Source organism: Miniopterus schreibersii (genome assembly GCF_964146895.1).
Source record: "Miniopterus schreibersii genome assembly, chromosome: 6".
In the NCBI taxonomy this organism is placed as follows: domain Eukaryota; kingdom Metazoa; phylum Chordata; class Mammalia; order Chiroptera; family Miniopteridae; genus Miniopterus; species Miniopterus schreibersii.
Genome location: NC_138107.1, coordinates 55,552,367 through 55,563,654, shown reverse-complemented (window position 1 = coordinate 55,563,654; position 11,288 = coordinate 55,552,367). Strand labels below are relative to the sequence as shown.

Genomic DNA, 11,288 nt, shown 5'->3' with positions numbered 1-11,288 from the left:
CTTGCACTTAGTTATCAGGAATGTACAAATGTCTTTTTATTAAAAAACACAAAATGACAGCAGTAAACCATTGTATGTTATCAGCTGAAACCAGTAACCAATGATTATAGTGATTTTCTTAAAAATCAGCCAGGCTTTTCTTGTTATTTCCTTCAGTTGACTTCGTGGAAGTTCTAGCTGAGGAGCACTCCCTTGAGCTTCCACCTCTCACAGTTCTCATAATGATGGGAAAGCACTATTCTAGGAATTAAGACATGCCACCTCCATTCCACCCATCCCACTCATTCCAGGGTCTTTCTCTTCCTCAGGAATTTCTGTGACTACAGCTTCTGCAGCATCCAATAAAGCAGTTCTTGTAACCTTAGTTGGGTCAATGATTCCTTTCCCACCATATTCACAAAATCTCCGATCATAGTGTCATAATCAACTTTTGAGAAACTTTGCATAATTTTCTCAACTGATCAATGATCCCTCACCACCTGCATTCTTAGCAATGGTCGCTGCAGGAATTTCCAGTGTTTTAAAAAATAATTTCTGTATCATTTTTTTAAAAATCTTCATTAGCTGGAGTTAATGAGTCCAAGGCTGGAATGCACCAAAGCAGGGCACAGCCCCCTCCCAGAACAATGCCTCCTCCAACAGCAGCTCATACTCTGTCTTTTCATTCATTTCAACATCACTGGTCCCACCATCCTTCAGCACAGCCACTCCATCTGAGAGTTTTGTCAGATGTTCATTTAGTTTTTCCTTTTCATATTCACTAGCTGTGATATCTAACTGCTCAATGATTTCTTGAATACATTTTCCAATTTGTGCCTTGTCACCTTTTCCTTTCAAGAGCATGGCATCATCTTTCATCACAGTGACCTCTCCAACTTTTCCTAAGTCATGAGGCTGAACATCTTCAAGATTTAGGGTCAATTTCTCTTCTCCAAACACTGCCCCACCAGTAGCAATAGTCAATCCATGTCCTTAAGCTGATTCTTCCTATTGTCACTAAAACCTGAAGCTTTGACTGCTACCATCTGAAGACCAACTTTTAGCCTATTCAAAATGAGCGTACTTGCCCTGGCCAGGTGGCTCATTTGACTGGAGCATCATCCCATAAACCAAAAGGTTGTAGGTTTGATTCCCAGTCAGGACACTACCTAGGTTGTGGGTTCAACCTCCAGTTGGGGCGCACACAGGAGGCGACCAATCGATATTTGTCTGACTTGATGTTTCTCTCTCTCTTCCTTCCTCTCTCTGTAAAAATCAATTAAAACATATCCTTGGGTGAAGATTTTTTTAAAAACGAGTGTACCTGGAGCTTCTCCATCAACACATTCAGCAATTATGACCAAGGGCTTAGGGTGAGCATCAGCAATTTCAAGAGCAGGTACAGTGGACTAGACAGTAGAAATGTTCTTTTCACTTAGTGGAACATAAGGCATTTTGGAATTCACATTTCTGACCTTTTACTGTATTAATAAAGTATGGAGAAATATAACCTTGATCAAACTTCATGCCTTCAGTAATTTCTAATTAATTCATTATTCAGTGTTTTTCCATCCTTTACTGTGATGACACCCTTTCTTCCAACCTTTTTCAACGCATCAGAAATGATGTTGCCAATTTCTTTGTCTCTATTTGCATAAATTATAGCAACCTGAGCAATTTCTTCAGGGGTTATCACAGGTTTAGACTGCTTCTTAAGTTCAGCAATTACAGCATCAATCATTAACATCGCACCTCTCCTGAGTTCCAATGGATTTGCAGCTTTGCTAATCTTCTCAAAGCCTTCCTTGACCACAGAGTGTGCTAGTACAGTAGCAGCAATGCTTTGTATTATTGGCAACATCTTGAACAAGTTTAATGCCAATATTTTTATCTTTTAAGTCAATGGACTTTGCAACACTCCTACCATCTTTTTGTTACTTTGGGACTTCTCCAGCTCTATTTAATAATCACTGTTCTTGCCTTTGGCCCCATAGTAATGACTACAGCATTGGCTAAAAGGTCTACACATTGAAGCATTACGGCTTGAGTATATGCACCAAATTTTACATCTTTGGCATTAGCCCCAGTGAGGTAAATAGCCAATGCCCTGAACACTGGCCCAATCTGGTGAAGGACTTTGTGTAATTGAAGCATTGCTGCGGACCAGCAGCTGGGTCTGCGAGCAGCGACGCAGGCGTCAGCAATGAGTGGGGGCTCTGCTGTTGTATTTTTAATGCCCATGAATTTTATATCATTCTCCCAACATGCCTTTTTATTGTTGTTGTTCTGTCCTACTGGCTTCAGTGCTTTTGTGCATTGTGTACTTGAATCCTCACAATACCTCAGCAAAGTAGTTGTTTATCCCCATTTTATGATAAGAAAACAAAGGTTCAGAAGGGCCAAGTAAGTAACTTAAGATCACACAGCCGGTTTGGGCCAGAGCTAAGGTTTGTGAGTATTTTTTAATACTGGTAAAGGACACATAACATGAAATCTGTGTGTCATACAGTGTTGTTGACTATATATACATTGTAAAGCAGATCTCTACAAATTTTTTCATCTTGCTTAACAAACTGTATATTCATTGAACAAATTCTCCCATTTCCTGCCCCCTCCAGGCTCTGGCAACCACCATTCTGCTTTCTGCCTCTATGAGTCTGATCACCTTTGATATTTCATAAAAGTGGGGTCATGCAGTATTTGTCCTTCTGTGGCTGGTTTGTTTCACTTAGCATAATGTCCTTAAGGTTCATCCGTGTTTCATATGTGACAGGATTTCCTCCTTTTTTAAGGCTGGTTAATATTCCATTTTATGTAGTATATATTGTATCTCCTTTATCCATTTATCTGTCTGTGGACGTTTTAGTTGTTTCCACTTCTTGGCTATTGTAAATAACATTCCTTTTTAATGGCAGGCTCTTCTTGGTTTGGAAATGCATTCTCTCACCAAGGCTATTAACTATAGGATTTTTGTTTTGTTTTTAGTTTTCTTTTTCTGCTGACCTTTTTGCTGTTCACTTATTTTGATTTCTAATTTCCATGTTAAAAACTTTCCTCGAATGTCTGAGGATACTTGGACTGTTTGTTAAACACTAAAAGGTTGAATGAAGCTCTGTGTGTCCATGGAGGAGAGGCTTGCCCATGTATGTGTGACGTTTAGGGTGGGGATCTGAAGGATAATTCAGGGAGGACTTGGACCTCCCCTTTTATTTTTCAGAAACCCCCAACTGTTATTATCTATATATCCTTTCTTTGGGGCTATTTATTTTCTCCAAAGAGAATCCACTCGTCTCCTATCTGAGGACTATATACCTGGTGTCAGTCCCCCAGGAGGGGGGCTGGAGGCAGAGGGCTGAGAGCCTTGTAGTTTAGATGTCAGTGTTCACTCTCAGCACAGCACTTTGCCCCTCTCTGCTGTGACTGCATCCCTCTTGGCCCTGCTCCCCAACAATGAATCTCCTACTTGGGTGGGTGGGGGGGGGGGTGACCCCTTAGCTGCTCCAGACAGGCTAGGGACCTGGGATCTAATTTTTTCTTAAACAGAATTTCAACCAAACCTCTTCTTTTTCACCTCATATGCCGCCCCCCCCCCCGTAGTTCAGTTGTCTCCAGTTCTCCTGTAGGCACTTGGTGGTCAGATTTCTCTGTTCCTCTCCCTCTATTTTCCATCCCACCGAATCTGATGACATTTCTCATTTACTGCTGTCCTTTCCCCAATTCTCTTCATCTTTTTCGGTTTATGCCTTTTCCCCTACTACTTTCACTTTAGTGCATTTTCAGGAGGGAGCCGAGAGAAACATTCATTTTAATTCACTGTTTCATTGGGAAGTCATCTCAGCCACCACTTTGGCTGGTAGATGCCTGTGTGTCGCACTTCGGCCCTAATCCGGGTACTTCTCTGCCCTCTGTGGACTGTGGCTTTCCCGGGGGCGGTAGTCTCTTCGCATCTCCAGCTCCTAGTGCAGAGGGCATGCAATCATTATTTATTCAACTGAACGAAACTTAATTCGCGTAGTTGGTAAAGCTGGAAAATGAAGTAAATGACCACTTAAGGCCTCACGTTTCGCCCATTCTCTCGTGCGGATGGTCCCGATGAAGCATTTTGCAAGGTGGAAGCAGAAACTGCAGAATCCCTCTCCCACAGTACCCCGTTTACAGTGGGCACAGCTCCTTTCTGACTCTTTCAGAGAAGTGCTTATTTTACTTAGAAGTAAGTGCTTTTCAAAGGCTGGCAATTCTCGTTAGTTACCAGGTGAGTGCATCTAATAAGAAGCCTCCTGATTGAGCTGGGAAAAACAACAGAACAGAATATAGAGTGAGGATTGTTTTCCACCTTGCAAACCAAATAGCTCCTGTGCTACACATGATTGAAAGAAAATTGGCATGTATTATCGAAGAAGAGTTTTTCCTCACATGCACAGAGAAAACTGGGCAGGTTGGGGAGAGACCTCTGAGGTCCAGAAAACAGCCGTGCTGAGGAGAGCATCTGCCTCTTAGAGATGTGACAGGGAAACTTCTGAAACAGACTGTATTCGTTTCCTACAGTTGCTGAAACAGATGACCACAATCTGGGTGCTTTAAAACAACAAGCTTAGTCTTAGTCTCAGTCTCAGTCTTTCACAGTTCAGGAGGCCAGAAGTCCACAATCAAGGTCTCAGCAGGGCTGGCTCTTTCCGGAGGCTGAGGGGAAATCCGTTCCTTTCCCCTCTCCTAGCTTCCAGAGGCGGCCGGCAATCCTTGGCATTCTTTGTAGCTGCAGCATTCCAATCTCTGCCTCCCTCCTCACAGAGATGTCCTCACACGGGGTGTCTCTAAACCTCCCTCTTTTTTTAAGGACACCAGGCACTGGCTTTAGGGCCCATCCTAACCCAGTATGACTTCCTCTTAACTTGATTATATCTGCAGAGACCCTATTTCCAAATAAGGCCACATTCTAAGGTTCTGGGTTGACATGAATCTTTTGGGGACATCATTCAATTCTGTACATCGCCTAAAAGCCTTTATCTTCCTGCCTCCTATTTTAGTTATAACTTTGGAGACCACATTTGTAATCAAATACTTTCAGACAATAGATATAGGAGAAGATGTAAGAAACTCCCAGAGAAGGTGCCTGGGAGAGGAGAAAGACGGGCTTGCAGGTGAAGCTCCCACTCTTGGGCAGGGGTTCTTAACCTTGGCTGCATGTTGGAAACATTCCAGATTTTAACTCCTTCTGTCCCAGCATCAGTTGTTTTCAAAACATCACAGGTAGCTCCAATGTTCACCCGTGATACACACCTGTGTTCCAGGCCCTCTCCCTGACACACTTGCTGACGAAGCTGCCTCCTTTGACTCTGCTAACTCTTCTAAAGCAGGTCCCGCACATGTGTGCTCTTGCTGACCCCTGAGAACTGAGCACCAGCACCTGTGGGTTTTATCGCTGCTCTTTCATTGGCTTTGAGGAAGATCAGCTTCATCGGTCCTGAAAAAACTCAAAATTTAATACAGAAAAAGACCATTTGAAGGGAGATGTGGATAAGAGGAAGGTTAACATTTAATTTTATTTTTCAGAAAAATAATTCTACTTATCAAAGTTGCATGTGCTTAAAGAAATGTGAAAACCCCAAAACAGCACAGAGAAGAAAAAATTACCTATGATTCCATCCCTCTGGGAACACAGTGGTATGGTGAATGTTCTACTACATCTATAAATAAACACTATGTATTTTACAAATGTGGAATTATATGGTTTTGAAGACTGAGTTCTTTATTTAGCAATATCTCATTAAGTATATGTCAATAAATGATGCATATCTATAAATACTTCTCACTGAAAGTCTTCAAGTTTGAATGGCTATATTTTATTCCTTCATAGAAAAGATACTGTACTTATTTAACTGATTACTGTGAGAGAATGTCAAATGGAATTTTTCCTTGCCTGGTTACTGGGACAAAAGCCAGAGCTGCGAAGCAGAGGCCCTGCTTATCTCTTAATCCTATGGACCCTCAGACCCATCCTCACAGAGCTCCCCTAACCCCCAGCCCCTACCAGTTCTATATGCCCAAGAGGTGGAAACTAGAGGAGACTTTGGGTAGGGAGTCCCTGACCTAGGGGAGAGGGCTCCCCCAGCCCCACATCCAGAGAGATCGCAGGGCTAGAGGGTGTCTGCGAGGAGAGACAGGCATCTCACCCCGCGAACCTTTGCTTAGAGCGCAATTGCTGATCTGTGTCCTGTACGACTGAGCAGGAGAAAAGGAGCTGGGTTAAGGCGCTGCACAGACAAGGAGCCTCCAGCTCTCGGCCCAACCATGACATCTGGTGCGATAATGAGACACGAGGTGCTATGGCCCAGTGGATGCCGTGGAAGGAAGCCAGGCTTGGGCTGCCTGGCTGTCACCTGTCCAGACAGACCAGCAGCAAGATACTGTGGGTTTCTCTAGTGTGGGTTGCAACTGAGGGGAGGACCACATGCAATAGAAGCACGTCTCCCATGTGAGGTCATTACATTGAGGGAAGGCATCCCATAGACCTCCCGAAGAACTTACCACATGCCCCACAAGACAGTGAGCATCTAGACCCAGAGGACATGCAGGCCAAGACAGGACTACACCAAGGACAAAGACATCTGCCCCTTTCTTGCCTCCCTCCCCTTCCTACAGAGTGAGGGGGAAGCAGAAGCATGAAGGAGGAATCATGCCCTCTCCCCAGGCAGCTCCCCAGGGCTGGAGGAAGGGGAGGCATTGAGTTAGACGTGAAACACAACTTGGTCATATGACTCAATAATGCCCTTTAAAACATGCATGTCACTTGACCCAGCAGATCAATCTCCAGGAGCTTACCTAAGGGAATCATCAGAGATGTAGAAAGATTTATGCCATAAGAGAATTGTCATACACAAGAAGTATTTCCCCACATCTTGCAAAGCCATAACTTTTATGTTTAAAAAATCACCTGTTCTCTCAATAACTAACAGTTAACAGAATTCTGATGGTCTGATTTTCACATATAATTGCAATGCCATAGCCCTTATAATAAATAGAATCACACAAAATAAAGAAAAAGAGCTTTAGAAAGCTGGCCGTGACACAGTGTTGCAGACACTGTGTTCCACATACTACTGCTATGAGAAACTACCTCAAATACAGTGGCCTAAACAACAGTCCTTTTATTATGGCCCTGGATTTTGTGGGTCAGGAATTTGGGTTAAGGATAGCATGTCTCTGCTCCAGAATTCTGGGGCTTTAGCTGGGAAGTTGACTGGCTGAGGTATCTCAAACACCTGGGGAATGAAAACATCTGGAGCCATCTCCATTCACATGGCTGGCACCTGGCAGGGATAGTAACAGTGGAGAACTGTAACCCACTCAATCATTCTTTTGGCATTGTTTCTGTAAATGCTGACTCTGACTAATATGTAGATAAATAGCACGTTTGTATAAGAATCCTAGGAACTAACTTGGGAAGATGCAGACTCCAACCTTCAGCCATCCCAGTTCTGGGAGATTTGCTGACCTTCAACCACAAAACTGGGATGATTTAGCATCAGCATAGCTGTCAGCTGTGGGATAATGGCCTTGGGAAGAGGCCCACTCAGGGCCCAGCAGTGAGCTTGGGCAGCTACAACAGAATACCATAGACTGGGTGGCTTAAACAACAAACAGTTATTTCTCACACTTCTGTCCAAGATCAAGGTGCCAGCCTATTTAATGTCTGGTGAGGGCTCCCTTCCTGCTGTGTCCTCACACAATGGAGACAGATATCTTACTCCTCTCGTCTCTTTTCTTAAGAACACTAATCTCATCATGAGAGCAGAGCTCCCCATCACAACTAATTGGTTACCTCCCAAAGGCCCCACATCCTAACACGATCACACTGGGGATTAGGGTTTCAACATATGGATTTGGGGGACACAAATATTCATTCCACACCACATAGGGAATACTGGGTCCTGGATACCCAGTTCCTGGACCAGAAGGCAAGGGCTCATTAGCTCTGAGTGGGTACATCTTCTTAACCCTATGGATTTCTGGCCCAGAGAGAGAATGGTGGGGCTTGGACCAGAGCTGGACCCTCTAAAGCTCAGAGCCTGGGTGGGCCCATGTTTCCTGGTCTAAGAGGGTACAACCTAGTCTACCATACCCTGGCTCTTACTGGCTGATTTTTGGAGCAAATTGAGAGGCCAGATGTGAGGCTATCTGACAAAGACATGGAACAATTTCTTAGAGAGCTACATGAAAAGTAAGAAAAGAAAAATCGAAGTCAGGGCTACTAATTTTTATTCTACTTTCTGTACTTAACTATCATTTATTACTGCCAATATCTTAAAACATAACTGGCTTTTTCTTTGTTGTGGGTTTTTCATCTCCCCACAGAGACAATGTTGTTTATTAAAATTACTGATTCTAAGTTTTTTTAGGAAGCAACTGGCTGAGTAGTTGGAGAAAGCCTGTATTTTGCCCTCAATAAATTTCCTGAGCTCAAACCAGCATCGTTCATGAAGTAAGAGACTCTCCAGGTTGGAAGCCACCTTGCCCAACATTCTGTCCTGCTCAGAACCTTTGTAGAAGTGTTGCTGTTATAGGCAAGAAGAGGCAATGCCTTACTCAGTCCTGCCTTTAATCTAGTTCCCCAGGTTTCAGGCCAGGCTACTCTTAAGGATCCCCTGGGGGAGCTCAGAAATGCTGGTGGCCAGGCCCAGCCTCTGACCACTTACATTGGAGCCCTGGGGTTGGGCCGGGTAGCCATGCTTTATCATAGCTCCCCAGGTGGCTCTCACATGCCCACCCAGCTACCAGGCCAGGAGAACAGATACTCTCTCATTGTGCCAAGGAGGGCAGTGGCCTGGCCAGGCGAATGTCCCCCAGGACCAGCTCAGGTACAGAAGTGCTCAGTCAGCGGGTGCCACCCTCTCTGCTGTCAGGGAGGAGATTCACATGAATCTGGGCTGTGCAATCAGGCTGGTGCTTAGGATGTCTTCACAGGCTCCTCCTCCTCCCAGGACTGACTGCTATTGGAAAAATAAAAAATTTAAAACCCCAAATCACAAAACTGTACTTACTGACAGCAAACAAACTGCTAACCAGAGAAAGAAGGAAAAGCACCTCTGTGACATAAACAAACCTGGCTCCCACAGAGGGAGCTCAGCCCAGGGCAGTATTGAGACAGAGTTTTTTAAGGTTACAGAGACACACATTGTAGCAACAGGACCCAGGGAGAAACCTGACAAGGCAGGTTTTGGAAAAGAAGGACTTGCAGGATGCACTGACATTGAAGAATAGATTCTACATCATCAATGCCTGTAAATCCAACCCATTTCAGAGACTAAAGCCATCTTCTTTTATGAGAAGTTTTCCAAAAGTGAAGAGCTAATTGCTAAAACAGACAGGGGTGGGGAAACTTTCTTCTGCCAAGGGCCATTTGGATATTTATAACATCATTCATGGGCCATACAAAATTATCAACTTAAAAATTAGCCTGCTATATTTGGTCAAACATTTAATTAACTCCCTCCTAATGTGATGGCTGGAACTGCTTCTCCTTGGTGAGGCCTTGGCAGAGCCGGACCAAATGATTTCGAGGGCCATATAAGGGCCGGACGTTCCCCATCCCTGGCTAGGAGGTAAGATGGTTTCAGTGGCTAGAAGACCAGCCAGAGAAAGCCTGTGGGTCAGCCACTGCTCCATGCCTGCCTGCCACACACACGTCTGGGAACAGGCGGGAGGTCGGGCCACAGCAAGCAGCCACAGGCACCTACTTCTCCAGCTGCACTTCTTCTAGAACAGGCACTAGTCATGTACTCATTCAGCACAGGTTCCTTGAGGGCCTATTATATACCAGGTGTGTGTTAGATGCTGAGATAGCTACAGAGAAAGGTAAGGAATAATCCTTCTCATGTGTATAGTCTGATGACATATAACGGCACACAAAGAACACAGAGCACATGAGAGGTCCAGCCTTGCCTCTCAGACCCCCTAACATATGATATTAAAGTCCCGCAGTGTCTCTAGGTCTCAGTTTCCCTGTGTGTACATTGAGGGCTTAGGGTGAAGAGGAAGCTTTTTTATATTCATGTCAAGGCTTTTCCCCTGTCACTGTTTGTGAAACTCAGTTTTGTAAAAGCTCCTGTGCCCAGGTCCCTGCAGTAAGCAGAACAATTCCACAGGGTGGGACCTGAATTTCTAAACACAAACTCTATTTCCATAGGTCTCACTAGGCCTGGGGGCAAAACGAACAATTAGGAACAAAGAACTTCTTGCTGTTCTCCATCTCCCTGCTTGGGGGACCCTTGGCTCTCCTCAGAGGAGCCCCTCAGGTATCTCTAGGGTCCCCAGGTGGTCTCACTCTACCTCGTGAACCAGCCCCTGCGCTCACCAGCCACAAGGGGGCACGCGGCCTGGCCCTTCCGCCTGGTGTTGTCTGGACTCCTTCACCTGTACTGCTCAAGCACTAAATTCAGAGGCCCCTGAGATGTCACTGTCTCTTGCCACTGCTCCTAGGGCACCCCGGAACCTCTATCAGTTCAGGACAGGCTGGGCCCTGGCTGCAGTCCCTGCAGCTCCCCCTGGGGGCTGAAGCTGCGTCTGCCCCCTGCTGCCCACCCCCTGAAGTTATTCTGAATCAGCGTTCCCGAGCTGTTTCAAAGGACTTCAGGGAGGAGTCCTTTTTCCTCCAACTTTTTGCCACATTCTGTTACGCGTGTCCCAAAGCAGCCCTGCCTTGCCCTAGGGTTTGGGCATAGTGCTTAAGAGCTCAGGATCCAGGGCCGAAAGTCCGATTTGAATCCTGGTTCCTCTACTTAGAAGCAAGTTACTGGCTTGGGCTTCAGTTCGTCTGGCATCAAATGCAAATGCTAATATTATTTACTTAATTTGAAGGATTGTTGTGACAATTAATTGACTTATCACATATCAAATGTTAAGAACAGCATCTGGCACATAGTAAGCGCTCAATATCTACTTGTATTTTCACATCGAAAGATGGCTCATTCTCAAAGGCTACAGCAAAGAATGTGCTTAGCTCCACAAAGTATTTATTTATGTTTGTGTTTCTAGTTCCTAGCACCTGCCTGGCACGGGATAGGCGCTCATTTGGGAAACACACGAATTAATGAGTAAATAACGAATGGAGGAAGGCTGTTTTTCAACCAGGAAAATAACTGTAGGTACTACCACCAGAAGGCCCAAAGGCATTAAGTGGAGAGGAGACAACGCCAACTTGGGGGAGAAAACCGAATTCCGCTATACTCGGATTGGCTCCCATCCTCCGTGCATCTCTGTTCTCAAACGGTGGAAGGGGGACAGGAAGGAGGGCCCAGGTTGGGCATGGGGAC

The 11,288-nt window shown here is 45.0% G+C and overlaps 1 pseudogene across 1 annotated transcript; it reads right to left on the bottom strand.

Moving 5' to 3' along the window:
* Positions 1-240: 240 nt before the first annotated feature.
* LOC308559136 (60 kDa heat shock protein, mitochondrial pseudogene) lies at positions 241-2,133 on the bottom strand (annotated as a pseudogene). Its single transcript has 2 exons — positions 1,309-2,133; positions 241-1,068 (listed from the first exon to the last, which is right to left on the bottom strand). The product of its transcript is annotated as a 60 kDa heat shock protein, mitochondrial pseudogene (transcript).
* Positions 2,134-11,288: the final 9,155 nt, after the last annotated feature.